This window comes from Curcuma longa, chromosome 1, assembly GCF_044706935.1.
Source record: "Curcuma longa cultivar G26 ecotype Majalengka, Jawa Barat chromosome 1, ITB_CL_G26_1.1, whole genome shotgun sequence".
Lineage (NCBI taxonomy): Eukaryota > Viridiplantae > Streptophyta > Magnoliopsida > Zingiberales > Zingiberaceae > Curcuma > Curcuma longa.
Window position 1 is genome coordinate 22,334,611 of NC_133861.1, and position 16,537 is coordinate 22,351,147.

A 16,537-nucleotide genomic window follows, 5' to 3' on the forward strand; every position below is an offset into this window, starting at 1 on the left:
GAGCTTTTATGACCAAGGATCACAAATTTGCTTCCTCGAATCGACTCAAGCTCGAAAAATAGCAAGAGTGTGAAAAAGAAGAAGGAATTTCAGAAAGATTTGATGGTGCCAGTATTTCAGGCCATCATCAAACTGAGTAACTCCAGCGACTCCGAAGGAGGCAGCCCTTCTTGAATCAATGCATCCAAGGTCCCATATTTAATTTGATGGCCACTTGAATTTACTCATCCGACTTTTGATAATGCAAGCAATGATCATCCTTGTAGTCTTGTTGGTGAATAGATTGTCAGGCATAATGTTATATCCCATAGAATTCATCTCTATGATAGTTGGATGCAGTACCATCTCCGGCCATGTGATCGCCATTAGAACCTCCTTGGCCTTCCAGCATGCCTGGGAAATGAAATCCTTGTTTTTGTCCGCGTGGCCAGTCAGTCCATGCCATGCCTCGCTCCCTGGCTCGTCTATGGGAGAATTGGTCATCTTCCTCTGTGTCATAGAAAATTTTGATTTAAAAATCTATCGACTTAGCAAGGATAACATATCGCCTTTTACCAACAAATTGTCAATTGTGTTATCAAGAGGGTAAACCAAATCTACTTGTAATACTAGAAGTCTAAAACAAAGCGGTTAAGAGAATTTCCATTTGCGCATGCAAATAATTGAACTTCCATTCCAGATGCAGATGAATTGGGAGGATGCATTCAAAGTGTATGTGATCTTAACATGTTTCGATCCTATAAAAGTTTGGAGGGCTGAGTGATTAAGTAAAATGCACTACCGTTTTCACTATCAGAAATGTTATCAAGCTCTGTGATTGCTTCAATCAGTAATTGCTCATGTTCCTGTAGAAATGCCATGAACACACAAGTCGAAGTAAGTACAAGTGGCACAAAGAAACTAAAATTTATTTGTAGAATTCCTCTTTACTTTAAGAAGTTTCTTTGCCTTCTCAATCTCTTGATGATCTGGAGGACTAATGTCAAGAATTCTCTCCACCTGCAAAGTGAAACAGTGCATTAGACATCGACTTGTTTTGCAATTCAACAAATGTAATGATCTGTTCACGTACATCCTTGACAATAACTTTTATATCTAGTATTTTAATGTTTTGGGAATCCTTTCTCCCAGGTCCATTTTGAGATGGCATGTAGTACTCTTTGCTGAACCGGTTCTTTGATCCTCTTCCCCTGCCGACACCTGGAATGGCACCGTTGAGGCTTGACTTCTTACCAAGTCGATGGCGGTCTCCTGGTTTGTACTTACCAAGCTCACGATCTACCCATCTTATATCCTCAGGAGCAATCTGCCAAGAACACAAAATGTAATCTGAGTGAAGACTGCTGAAAGCAGCCAAATGAATGAAAGTTTACCTTGTGCCAGTTTATTGAAATGGATAATTTTCATTATTCTTTTTTATTTCAGTTACAACCTTTATTTTAATATTGCAGAGAAAATAGATAGGGCTGCAAACGAGTCAAACCAAACCAAATCTAAAATGAACCAAACTTTGAAACAATTGTACAAACTTGACTGGATTTTTTTTTTTTTTTATGAGTTTGAGTTTGCATCATTTAGATGTTATCAAGATATCAATTCAAACTTGTTTGATGGTTTGAAATTTTTATTTTTTTAAGCTTGTTTAGCTGGTTAGTGAGTTTGATATTAAAGGTTGTTTGTTCTTAATTTGGATTGGCACCAATTTTCTTGAAAGTATGGATCAACCATATTTTCACAAATAGTAAAAAAATCAAGGAATTGAAAGATTTGAAAAATGAGACAAGGGTCAAACTTATGTTATCAGCATTCCATTGCTCTGAAAATACTGGTTTTGTGCATAACAAGTTGACCTTGAGATAAAAGTTATCAGACCATTTTACTGGATAAATGACACAGCACAAGCCAAGGAAACAGACCATAAAACCAGCATAGTAATTGAATCGTGCCGAACTCCAAGAAGCAAAAGGCATAACTACAGAAAACCAAGTCATTACTAAACATTACCTCATTGAGATTGACCCATTCCCATGTCTCATGTTCTGTGTCCAGATCATATACAAGAGCATGTAAACCCTGATAATGGCATGACATTAGCACATTGGTTATTTGCTGCTCTTTCAGAGAAATAGTAGATGCATACTACTCAGTGAATCAACCTCATGAGTTTTGTAGTCAGTTATAACAGCCTCATAGAAGTTATTGTCATATGGCCATCTTGTCATTACTTTCTGTCCAACCAATGAAGCATTTGCTGCAACATCAGCAGATTCAGCTGCTATATTCTTAACTTGATCAATTCCAATTGAACCAGGAGGATTCTGCAGGAAAAATTATTCAATAGCAAGAAAATAGTAACAGGAAAACTATCTCCATCAACATGAATCCACGAAATATTAACTCACAGGTTTAGTCTTCTTGCCCCTGGCGCCTGCCATATTTCCTTGTTTTGCAGTTGATGCTGATGTATGTAGTGAAATAGCACCTGGTTGTGGGTGCAGCACAGAGAGAGATCCTCCCATAGATGAAGCAGCTGCCGAGTTTAATGTCTTCTGCCTTTTTTGAGAAGCTGAAAGAGTGGGGCTGGAAATCATATCAAGTGCAGTTTGAACACTATTCACTAAGCTAGATTGCACTCCACAAGCCTGTCTCCACTCCCTAACAATGCATCAGGCTTTTTGGTTAACTAGTGGATAACCCATGCATTGTGCAAAATTACATTAATATTTTAGCTATTACATTTTAAGCAATGTATGACAGGTCTTTTGCACTGAAAATTTAATTAATACATATACATAAATAATAAATATCATTCTAGAAGTTATTGAAAATGATATTACAATATTTGAGCTAAAGTTCAAATATTGGTCATAAAATATGACAAATACATAAATATAAACGAAGATTTACCTAGATCGACCAAAAAGACTAATTATATTTACATATGCTATTATACATTCAAGAATATACATACATGCATATATTTGTATATATATAATAAACAAATTGAATCTATAGGAACAATTGAAATCAACCAAGTTCGGGCATGCTTCTAAGGCTTCTTACAAGTATATAGTCTTATTTATAATTATATATGCATTAATAAATGCATTATAAATATACAAATATGCCATAAAATTTAATTAGTACTCGAGTAAATTAGATATTGATAACTCAACATCCATACATCCATGAATTATTTGTTTTATCACTAGACCATTTTCCACTACCATCTTATAAATGAGGAGAAACAATTGGGTGAATTAAAAAGAAAGATATAAATCCATAAATATAAAGATAACATGATTTTCTCGACAATAATTTACATAAGTGTAAGGTTAAAATCCTTTGTAGGAAAATGAACGTGAGCCATAATAGTTGTATGGCAATATTAGTTATATAATTAATTGGATAAAATGAGACAAATGACAGTATATGACATTGTCGACACTGAGATGATAGATGGATTCTCCATATTCTGAGAAAATAAATTCAAATACAGAGAAGAAATAAGATACAACAATTAATTAATAATTTAAATGATAGAAATTAACTGAAAGTTGTCAATTGCATCACCTACAGCTGTCCTTTCCCTTATAATTAATGTGTGTAGTGTCTGTACTTAGTGCAAAAGATTAATGGCAATAGTATTATCGGAAATATTGAGCACATATGAAAGTGCACTATCGTACTGAATATTTATAATGGAGCCAAAATGCATAGTTGGCACTAACTCACTAGGATATTTGTTGAATACAATTCAGTATATATATATAAATATCCATCTACAAGTAATTAGGTGATATAGCACCAAATTTGGACCATAAACCCACAATCAAAGGTTAGGATGGAGTATTGAACAGTAAAGTAGGAGACAAGCTTACACAGAGAATTGATATCGAAATTGATGAAGCAAAGTGATAATTGTCTCACATAAAGAAAGAATGATCTCACACAAAGATTAATCAAATTGGAATTTTATTAACTAAAATATTCCAGTACATTGAACAACACCAATATTATAGACTCAACCCTAATGATACTAAAAAAACAAATAATGCAAATCGGGAAATGCAAGTGTCTCATTAAACTCATATCAAATTAAAAGGTATTCTTACTAAACTAGAAGATACCAATCTTCTTGACATCGAAATGTTGGGTAAATTGTTTTCCTAACCACATGAATTCTAAAACAATAGAATATAGGAAAACAAAATAACAAGAGATCTAGTTTCATTGATATCTATAGCAGAAAATAATACAAAGGTAAGACGATGAACCTAATTGCAGCAGAAAAGCCATCGTCTATTTTGTGTGCTGTCCACATGAATCCGGGAATCCTGCGGAAGAAGACAGAGAGCAAGGGGGTCAATCTTCCGAAGGAACTAGGTTGACGGCATCATAATCTCTCAGCCGATGGGGAGTGAAGAGAACTGTCAAAATACGTAATCCAACAGGGAACATACCCTATATATATGACTTAATTTGTTATCAACCCATTAATGATAATTGTTCGGGTTAGCGGGATCTACACATGTAAATCTTCCACATTCAATAACTTCCCTCCATATTAGTTGATAACGATAACCCTCAACCAAACGTCCCCTAAGTGATCTAACTAATATGGAGGGAAGTTACTGAATGTGGAAGATTTACATGCGTAGATCCCGCTAACCCGAACAAATATCATTAATGGGTTGATAACAAATTAAGTCATATATATAGGGTATGTTCCCCGTTGGATTACGTATTCTGACAGTTCTCTTCGCTCCCCATCAGCTGAGAGATTATGATGCCGTCAACCTAGTTCCTTCGGAAGAGTGACCCCCTTACTCTCTGTCTTCTTCCGCAGGATTCCTTGTTTGATATAGGTTATAATCGATTCCTAAGTAATGCAGCATCATCGCCACATCAGCAAATGAGTTATAATCCGGGAATGTGATTACCTTGCCAGCCTATTTTTCCATAATTACCTTCCGATTTTAAAACTGAGTTAATTGAATGTACTGTGAAACCTAATTGAAATAAATTTAATTAATTAAATAAATTTTAATTTAAATATTTATAAATTTAAAAGAGATAATTTATTTTAAATTTTTAAAAATAAAATTAATAAATTATATTTATTAATTTAAGAAATTATTTTATTAAAATAATTATTTTAATGAATTATTTTATTAATATATTTATTTATTTATTTTAAATTTTAAAAAATAAAATTAATGAATTATATTTATTAATTTAAGAAATTATTTTATTAAAATAATTATTTTAATGAATTATTTTATTAAAATAAAATTAACAAATTATATTTATTAATTTAACAAAATTTTAAATATAGATAAATTTATTTTAAATTTTAAAAAATAAAATTAATGAATTCTATTTATTAATTTAACGAATTATTTGATTAAATAATTATTTTATTAAAAATATATAAATTTATTTTAAATTTAAAAAATTATAAATAAATTATATTTATTTATTTTATATATTATCAATTTATTATCATCATTAATATTATTAATTTTAATATTATTAATTAATTTTATTTTATTTTATTTTATAAATTAATTGAATAAAGGGTAATATAGCAAATGTTAAACTGGTTATGTTTTATTTCCTCCAAATAAATAAGTTGAACCAAACAACATTAGGTTATGTTTTATATCCTATAACCTTGGTTATGTGATTACCTGATAATCACATAACCGAGAAGATATATGATAACTTAACCAAACACACTCTAATGTATTTGGTTTTCTTAATGACACATATCCGCATATCACAAATAACATGTAAGCCCACCAAACTTGATAAAATTCAATAGTCTTCCACTTGGGATATATATGATTTGTATATGACATACAATTAAATCTTAGTTAACGTCACCAATAATGTCGAACTTTATGGGTATAAAATACCCCAAAAAATAATCTAAACCATTAATTCCATTGATATAAGACTAATAAGTTCATAATTACTAGAATATGACTGCAATAAGCCCTAAATAATCACAATATAAATTTTATTAATGGCATAGATTAAGATATGGATATGTAGTATGAAAATTATATGAAATGTTATTTGTACATGTCAATTTTCAATTGGTCCTCCTAATGACTCAAAAGAGTCCTAATTATATTTGCAAACACTTTATGTTAAATTATAGTAGCAAATCATGATCTAATCTTATGATTCCAAAATGAATTTCATATCATATTTACAAGCACCGTATGCTAAATAGTAGTAGTAAATCATGATAATTTATTTCACATGGTCAAAAAATAAACAAGATACCCATGAATATTTTGAACTTAAGTACATACAATATATCAAAATAGAATGTTTGTGTTCATTAAGTACGTAACATGTCTTTCTTTGGTCGACATATTAAGTGTATGATCCGAATAAACAAAAAAATTATTCCGTAGTTGTAAGCTACCCTTAAACATATATCTGACTTAAAAGGAATTTTCCTTAGGGTCAATTACTTTTAACATAAATATACGTCTACCGACACAAATGCATTAAACCTACCTAAGGTGTCTTCCTTTAGGTTGATACAATAGTTCAATTTAATAGCAAGTGTATAACTAGACTCAAGAAAACTCTAGGAGATCCGAAAATTATGTTTCCAAGACATAACACAGTCATAGTCAACACTCAAGATGAGCAGGCTCCACACGTTCGTGGTGCGCACTAGCACGCGACACGACCATACCGTGTTCGCTAGCACAAGTCATGTCTGCTGGCATGGGCCGTGTTCGGAAGGCTAGAATGCAACACGGCCCTGCTGTGTTCGCTGGCATAGGTCGTGTTCACTGGCACAAGTCATGTATGCTGGCATGGGCTGTGTTCGGAAGGCTAGAATGCAACACGGCCTTGCTGTGTTCGCTGGCACAGGCCGTGTCCACTGGCACGAGTCGTGTCCGGACCCGCGTTTTACCCCTAGCACGCTACACAAGGGTGGCCAGGTCGTGCTTGGAAGCACGACCATGTTGTGCAGCATGGCCTGGTTGTGTTTTTCAACACGGTTGTGGTGCGCCAAAACTCTAACCCTAGTCTTAGGTCCAAATGGTGATTTTCTTCAAAAAAAAACAGAAAAAAGGCAATGGTTATCGCTGTTCTTTTGTGTTCTTCGCGAAACTTGCAAAAACTCCAAATGTCGCCACCCTAGGTTTTTCTTTTCAAGAATTTCAACGAACAAAAATTATTTTGTGCTAGAAAAATCGAATCTAGCACATAAACAACAAAATGGACAAAAATCCTAACTTTGTCGTTATAGAAAACGACGAAACAATCATGGCTCTGATAACACTTGTTGGGTAAATTATTTTCCTAACCGTATGAATTCTAAAACAATATGAACTCAAATATAGGAAAACAAAATAACAAGAGATTTAGTTTCATCGATATCTATAGTAAGAAAAATGATCCAAAGGTAAGACGATGAACCCGATTGCAACGGAAAAGTCATCGTCTCTTTTGTGTGTTGTTCCCAAATTCAGAAATCTTACTGAAAAGAGGAGAGCAAGGGGGTCAGTCTTCGAAGGAACTAGGTTGACAGCATAGTAATCTCACAACTGATGGAGAGAGAAGAGATCTATCAGAATACTTAATCCAACGGAGACCATGCCCTATATATATGATCTAATCCATTATCAACCATTAATGATAATGATTCGGCGGGATCTACACGTATAAATCTTCCACATCCAATAACTCAAACCCTCCATATTGGTTAAATCACTTATTAGGTTTGATTTTCTTAATGCCACATATCCGCATGTCACAAATAACATGTAAGCCCACCAAACGGGATAAAATCCAACACAAAATAGCTAATTACCAACATTACCACTTCCCCAAAAGATAATCCTCCTAAAAAGGAGATCTTGCCAAAATAAAATCTAAATTTTCTTTGCTTGCATTATTAGGGGATGGTGACATCTTATTGGATACAAACCTAAAACTTTGTCAAGCATTTTAGTTGATATTCCTCCACAATCAATAAGTTTAAGAAAATCATTGTGAAATTTTTTTAAAGACAAACCTTATACGCTTAACATCATTGTCAATATTAACTTTGCGTAGTAGTTCTCTATGTTCCTCGTTAGTTAATCTCAGCTCTTTCCTCAATTCAGTAATCAGACCTTCCTTCTCCTGCAGAAACATATTTGTTTATATCAATCTTAAGTATTAAATGTTAACAAAAAAAACTGATTGCATGTGTCTTGATGATTACCCAAGTAATAGCATCTGATTGGGCCTTAAACGCTCGAAGAACAGAGCAGTAGGCTTCTTGCTCAAATTCATGTATTAGGATCTCCATATCATTTTGTACCCTGGAGTGAGGAAGCACACCAATGGTAGATTTTCCACCAGCAGCCACAGTCTGTGCAGCTGCACCAGGATTTTGAAGATATGGTGGGAGATCATCATCAGTTCCTGCAGTGTTATGAAATAATGAGATTGCACTAGAAGCCTGAAAATGATGAGTGATGGCTCAAGAGAAACAGTTGACGATTATTCTAACAAACTAACGCTCTTAAGAAATATTTAACATGATGTTTCAAATGTCAAAAAGGAATTTTAAATTATCAATTGCATCTTCATATGGAAGCAGGTTATGTGCAATGCTCCCTCATTTTTATTCATCAGCAAACATAGTAAAAATTAAAGGTGGGATAATAAGGGAAAAAATAGGTGGTGCAAGAAAAAGGATTAAAATGTCAGTAATCATTTTGGTTTAGAAATTAGCCCGGAAAGAGTAAAAATAACTCAGAATGTCTTATTAGTAAGAATCTCTAGATGCAAGGATGAGTGTCTTTGTATTGGATGAGAACATCAATACTTGTAGCATACAAGTGAGATCAATACAATACATCCCCATAGTAAATATTGCTTGGTATTGTAAATTTGTAACAGGTTGATTCGCATGTGTATCAATATATCTTGGCTGACAACTACAAGTTGAACTAGCATAGGTACAATATCTGGATATAAGTAGCTCTTGGAGTTTCATTTTATTACACACCGTATGATATATCAGAGGCATAGTAATAGGAAGGCTGTGAACATTATGATCTTCAATGATTTATTGAATAGTTATTACTTAGCAGTTATATTTTTGTATTCCACTGTATAGTATTGTAAAAAATAAGCCTTTGATTGACCCAAATTATATGTTTATTGAGAAATTATTTGTAATTGGGTCTACATTAGGTTCAGATTGGATTTTGAAAGACTTAAATTGGACTTTCCTAAGCTTTACATTTGTCACACTTGATACATATGAGGATGCTAACTAACAATTTTGCATACATGAAAGTAAGTGGAGGTTTAACAGCCAATGGAGTTTGAATTTACTATAAGAGAAATTATGAGAATGATTAAACCATCATGGGATAAAACATTTAAGAAACGTATTTCAAATGCCAGGAAAGATGAAACAAAAATGCTTCTTTTGCGGAGCAATTAAGTATAGCCAAGTAGATAATAAAAGGAAAATAAGTTGAGATGATATTGACATATTCAAAAGTGAGAACTAGATTCTACAATTGAAATTGATGAATCAATTAGAGAGGAAGATGTAAGAGATAGAGGGGGTAAATTAATGAAATAAAAAAATAATTAATTTGAATATTACTAGCAATGTAACCTTCCATAAAACTCAATAAAATTATAAGATGTATAGCTAATCCTAAATATTTGGGACAAACACAGCTTGTCGAGGATGATGATTGAAGATGATTGCGAAGCTCCTTTTCAGCAGCAAGAGAGCTACGGGAGTTTATCTGAAAAATTGATGAAATGCTTGACGAAGATAGTGATGATCAAGACAACTGCGAAAGTCGGAAGATATGACAATATTGCGAAGCAATAAAGCACCTTTTACAGCAGCTAGAGAGACACGTGAGAAAATTTTATCTAAAATTTGATGAAACTGAAAATCGTAGATCGGACTCCCTATCCAAGTGAAAGGTTTTGAAGCCATTTGACTCCAAATCTACAGATAGCTTCTTCAGCTCGTTTGCAATGTGTCCGAAAATTAATGCCCTTTACGGGAATTCACTCTCTAAACCCCCAAACAATCGGACCAATTTCTAATTTCGAAACGAGATGAACAAATGCGACTCACCGCTGCTATCCGTCGGCCCGTAATCCATCGCCAGACTCCCACACCGACAAAGATCCGAATAAACGGACCTTTCCAAATCACCGAAACCGCTGTCAAGAAGAGTAGCAGGTAGAAAAACCGATCCGCCTCGAGCAAATGCTCCGCCTGATCACCACCAGAAGCGAATCAATCCAGCACGGGAATGCGGATTCGAGCCGCGACTGCAAGCCCGAGAGGGGAATTCGAGCAATCGTCGGCGTCGCCCGGAGGGGGAGGCGAGATTGCCGAGAGGATTTTGGAGTCGATCGAGCCCGTGAAGGGTGACCCGCAAGCAAAACCCTCTCGCGGCGTCGAAATCGCTTTGTTGAGATCCGGAAATGGATCTGAAGCTCTGAAGCTAAAGGGAAACGTCGAGATTGGCGAGTGTTTTTTTGAAAGGGCATTAAAGCCGCCGCCACTCGCGACAGTTGCAATAGTTCACACAGAGAGAACGAGGACATATTGTTTAAAAACCCATGAAAAATGTAAACAAAATCTACGTGGTAGTATAAATCAAACGGAACTAGTTAATATTTAAAGAAGAATATGTGTGATGCAAAATTAGTTGACTTTTTTCAAAATCAATTTAGTTGGAGTAAAAAAATTAGTAAAAAGCAAAAGTACTTTAACTTTATTATTATTATTATTAATTTAGATATCTGATTAATCTCGAATGTGGATGATCCGAACTTACGATTAAATAAATTTAGAAAATCTAGAAGGATCCTGATACTCCATTATTATTAGTGGTTCAAATTCCATAAATATTCAAAAATATCCAATATGAATCCTCATCGTTAAGAATAATCTTTATCTTTTATCATGCATTGTGCCCAAAAGATACATCCCAACTCTAATGAATTATCAAACGTGCGATTCTTTTATAAAAAATCTTGGAGATGTGGATCATTCAAGGCACATTAGTATGATGTACTCCTCTTGTTCAAATTAGAGTTTGAAATCAAACTTCTCTTCAGGGGATAGATGGGACGATTCAGGTGAAATCCAATGTAGATCTAACTTTTTATTCACTCGTGGGATTTGAGCAATCCAGGGAACTACCGCAGCTTCTCTCTTCTTGAAAATCCATATATCCCTTATCAGTGTATGGATAATTATCTCTCGAGCACAGGTTTAAGTTCAATCTTAATGGAAAAATAAAGCACCTAATAACACATTTTCACATATCAAGAATTACGAGATCATCCTTTTTATTTTGAGATGGATACACGTTATAATAATTATTTATTAGTGGCTATGTAAAAAAATCACATTTTTATATTTAGTAGATCTTATAAGTCCATTTTATTTATTTTGTTAAATTTTAAATTTTAAAATCAATTTAGAAATAATAAATTTAGATGGTATTTTGGGAGATAAGTTCCCATTTGATAATATTTATAAAAAGAGTATCCATTGGATATGATTCGTTAAAACTTCATATACTGTGTGTCGCACGGTCTGTCCATGCGACCAAAGATTTCAGACATTCAGATGGCGTCAATATTATTTTATAATTTTTTATTTATTTTTATTTATAATTAAGTTATTTTAAAAAAATTTAAAAAAATTAAAGATTGGATTATATAATAATTTTGATCAAATTAAATTTAAAAAAAATATTAAATTAATTTATATTAAATATGTTTGGTAGAGTTGTCAAACGGACCAACCTATGACAGAACGGGTCAATCCACTAAAAATTCATCATTCTGCGACAGGCCGACTGACGACTTGGCGGGTTGGAAATCTCCAATCCAACCCAAGGCAGATTGGCGGGCTAGACGGACCAATCCACGACCCTGTCAAAAAAATAACAAAAAATTTAAAATTTAAAATTTAGATTATAGTTTAAATTAATAGGTTGAAAATTTTAAACTTAATTGTAACTTAGAGGGATAAAACTCACTAATTCATTGAATTTTTTATTTTAATTTTAAATTTTAAAATAAATTAATAAACTTTTTCAATGCACGGACCAACCCAAGTCCGCCGCGAGCAAGGACGGATCTAGAAATTATATTTGGGGAGGCTTGAATTAGAGTTGATGGGAATACTTATTTTCACCGCAACATCTTACTCTCCTCCTCTTTCTCACTTCACCGTTGCCAGCAAGCTGGCAAAGCCGACTGCTTTTTGTCTTCTCCAAAGGAGACATTCAACATCTGTTACTATCGAATATTAATCTCACTACCTCGATATATTCTAAATTATTATTCAATATTTGTTACTATCGAATAAAATTATTTGTTGTTTGCTAGACTTAGGGCAAAGGATAACAAGGCTAGACAAAATAAAAATTAGAGATTCCTATTATTGGATGAAAAACTGCTATGGTGACTTGTTTTTCCCACTATTGGCATTTGGTCGAAGACTAGAAATAAAGTAAAGCCCAAAGACTAAAAGATAAATCAAACAATAGGAACTATTGTTGGTTTGCTTAAACTGACCAAGGGAAAAAATAAATAAATAATAAAAACAACTACAAGAATGAAAGGAAAAGAAAACAAAAATTTTATTCTCTTTTTTGGTGGGTTCAAGTAGCTCCGACAATAATAAAAGATAAAACAAGGGTTGCTCTTATTGGAGAGGAAGGATTAGGGTTGTTGGTCAGTTAGAAAACAAGAAAAGAAAGAGACAAATGAGTGCTACAACTTTTGAGAAGAGAAAGAAAAAAAACAAAGCACTGCTATAGGAGAAAGAGAAGATAAAAATAATTAAGTTATAGTTGAGAAGAAAAAAAAATGAGGAGGAAGGAGAAAATCAGAAAGAAGATCATCAGAAGAAGAAGAAGAAGCCAGTGCATGGAGGCTTGTGTGTGAGGCGGTGGGAGCGATGCAGGATCTTTTCTCAAAAATTCCCTAATTGATTTTAAATTGGTTAAACCGATTTAATCTAATTAAACACGTCAACCATAATTTGGTCAAATCAGATACAAATTAATCCCAATTTGAACCAACATATTTTTCATCTTCACACCTACCGGATGGATTTTGTTTAATCCCAATCCGATTTTAATCCAACACCTTCATTTCGTATTCAATGATTCAATTAATTAATTAATTAATTTTATTAAAAATTTAATATCTAATATAATATAAATAATAATAAACTAGTGGGACTTAGTTATTTTGGACCACGTGAGAACTGGGCTATAGCCCAGGGCAACCCTCACGTGGCTTCGTCTTTGGCCACGGGCTAATTCATGCGGGTTGCGAGCCCTCCACGGATCAATCTATCTGAATTGAGACTTAAAATATATTGATAAAATTTTAATCTGACCCGCTTAAATTGTTTGATAGGATAGGCTAACCCAACGAGTCCCCTAAATTGACGGCTATAATGTTCGGATAATTATGGCCTTAGCTGCTATAAAATATTAAAATAAAAATATTTTTAAGTTGAAAATATATCAGATTATTTATTTTTAAAAAAAATGAATAACAACAAACATGGTTAGGTTTTTTCTTCTGGTAGATTCTCTCTGCGTTCGGCCCTCTGCTTTTCCTTTTCAGCGAAGGAAGGAAGGAAGGAAGAAGGAAGCCCCCTTTTGCTGTGCTCTAATGTTCATCCCGTGGTCCTGCAAGGGACCACTGGCATCACAAGATCCACAGCAGAATCCTCTACCTTTGCATTAAATACTTACTTCCCAAACAGGGTTCCATCCCTTTCCATCTATGACTACTCAAACACAGTTCATGGCCTCAATAATTCCCCAAAAGCATTTCTGAATATTGGCTGGCTGGCTAATCATTCACCTCTGAATCACTGCAGAAATATTTGCTTTTTGATGCGAGCCAAAACAACCTCGCTCTCCCTACAGCTCACGTATGATTTTGTTTCTTGTTCTCATTCGGAAAAAGACATGCTGTACTTTGATTAAAATCCAAGACACATCAGCCCACTTCCTTTGCAGCAAAGCGCGCACACACGGGAAAATGAAAGTTATCCAAAAGGGACAAGTTCCTTTCTCCATTATTATACACCCAGTCGAATAAAGAATAGGATAAGTTTTAGCTTTTAATCATCAAGTTCATGGAATCGACAATGTTGTTCTCGGTTAAAGAAGATGGAATACAAGCATACATCTGAAGATTATTTACAGATTCTTCATGAAACGCAGATTATTATCTACATGGATTTTTCACTTTTCTACTTCTCAAGCTTCTGCTTCTGCTTGCCAGATGAACAAGTGCAGCTCGACCGGCTCTCGGAAAGTGTCTGCATCATCAAAAAAACACATGAGCAACGTGACTGGCGATCGTTCAGACGATAGACGAAAATACCTGAACTTGTTCTTGGAGATCTTTGATGTAGCTGATGGCCAGACCTAACATGTCTGCAGTGTTTGTTTGCTGGCAGTAAAAGTAGATGGATTTGAGAGCTGTGAGAAATTACCAGTTAAAGTGTTGTTTAATTTAACGGAGTAAATGATCATAATACCGTATCCATGTTTGGGACTAGTTCCTGAAGCTTCTTTATTCTTTCACTGATTCTTGTTCTCCTCACCTGAAAAGAAAAATTAAAAGTGATCAATTTTTCTTTTTTGAATGATTTCTGTTATGAGATTAGAACGAAGATTGTGTTATCAGATAAAGTACTCTCTCGGCTATGCTTCGGGGATGAGTTGCGCAACCTCGCTTGGCTCGGATCTTGCATGGGACTACTGTCTCCTGGAAGTGCAAGTAGTTTTCCATGGTGGCCATTTCCGGCGTGGGCTTCGGCGGCAAGCTGAACTGATGGGGCAGAGTCGGCACGTGATTCCTCGCCTCGAGTTCTGTTGGATTGAGATCTTCGATCGTGTTCTTTCCCCGCGAAAAGTTCTCCCAATTGCTTGACGGAAATCGCGGAATGTAACCGCTGCTGTCGTCGGAGCTGCTGCCGGCGATGACGACCTCGGGGATTTGGGACATGATGGGGGGTTGGATTGAAGAGAAGCTGATTTGATTCTTTGATATGTTCGGATATCCTTGAAATACGAAGATTTTTGGATTGCTTGCGATTATAAAGGATGGAATCCAGAATTTCTGAGAGGGAGCAGCAAAAAAGGAGGAAATTTTGTACCGGCATTCGCGTTGAGATGCGAGAGAACTCCGGCGGGGGAACTTCTTTGCCTTACGAGATTTGAGGAGCCGGAGGCGGCGCCGCCGCCGTTCTTAGTTTGCTCCATCACCCTCGCGAATTGCTGCTGCTGCTGGTGGTGGTTTTGCTGCGAAGCAGGGGAGAAAAGAGCTCCGCTCCGCTCCGCCGACGCCGGCGTAGCGAACTGAGGGGAGCGGCTGGGTTGTGGCGGCGCCACCGCGTCCGGGAGGCACGTCGTCGCGGATCTGGATATCCTCCGCTAAAAATCTACAGAACATGGCGGCGCTTGTTGCTGTCTCGGGACACGGGGAGCTCACCGGGAGGAAACTCTCGCGGAGTTCTCCGAGCAGGGAGCTCGGAGCCGATCGGTAGCGGAGGAGGCCACCGGAGCTCATCGGCTGCTGCTGAGGGTGGTTTCCGGCGAACAGAACGGAGCTTAGATCCTTCGACGCCGGCATCGACGGCGATCCATACATCACTATACACTCCAAAAATCCAATCTTTATCCCGAATCCTCGATCCAAAACCACAAAACAACGCCGAGCTCTGCGAATCAATCGAACAAACTGAAGAATTAAACAGAACAAAACTTCATATATAAACTCAAGATGAAGAAAGAAAGAAAGAAAAAACCTTTTCCTTCACGGCTGGTCTCCTCTTCCACCTCCACTTCCTAACTCTGCAAGGAACTCCACTCGTTCTCTTGGACCACCGTGAAAAATAATTAAAAAAAAAAAGCTTCGATCTCATCTTGATTTCCTTAATGATGATTTTTTTATTGTTCTCGACGTCGTCTCCGCGAGCGAGGAAGAGCGCTCACGGACGATTAGAACTCGCTGAGGCGTCACGAACACGCGCCCCCTCGCCGTCATTCTCGGTGGCGACTCTTCCATCGTCGGTGGACCCTACTAGCCGAAGTCTTCTCAGGGGCCATATCTAGTGGCCAATATAAACGGATCTTTTCGTGTTTCGTGTCTGCGACAACACACGTTCTCGTCCCATGCATCATCGACATGATTAACATGTCCCTGCGGCGTCATCGTACTAAATGGTACAGACTACGTGCGAGCTAGTGATTGGGAGTTTACTATTTTTGCTAAGTGTTCGTTGGATTTTGTTTGCTTTTTGTGGCATCCGACCGAATTTTGAGGTCAATCTACCCGGGTGAGGGCTGACATTCCATACGAATTCCCCGCGAAAACTACCAACCTGGTGATTGGGATACGTGGTGCCCCAATGTTAGACCCACGGGCAAGCTGAGTGCGTGGTAAGATTTGGGGTAATCGACCGTTATAA

The 16,537-nt window shown here is 35.8% G+C and overlaps 2 pseudogenes; both read right to left on the bottom strand.

The window, feature by feature from the left end:
* Positions 1-220: 220 nt before the first annotated feature.
* LOC141831582 (protein EMSY-LIKE 1-like) lies at positions 221-8,350 on the bottom strand (annotated as a pseudogene).
* A 5,802-nt stretch (positions 8,351-14,152) lies between these two features.
* LOC141831591 (transcription factor bHLH130-like) lies at positions 14,153-15,946 on the bottom strand (annotated as a pseudogene).
* Between the last annotated feature and the right edge of the window lie 591 nt (positions 15,947-16,537).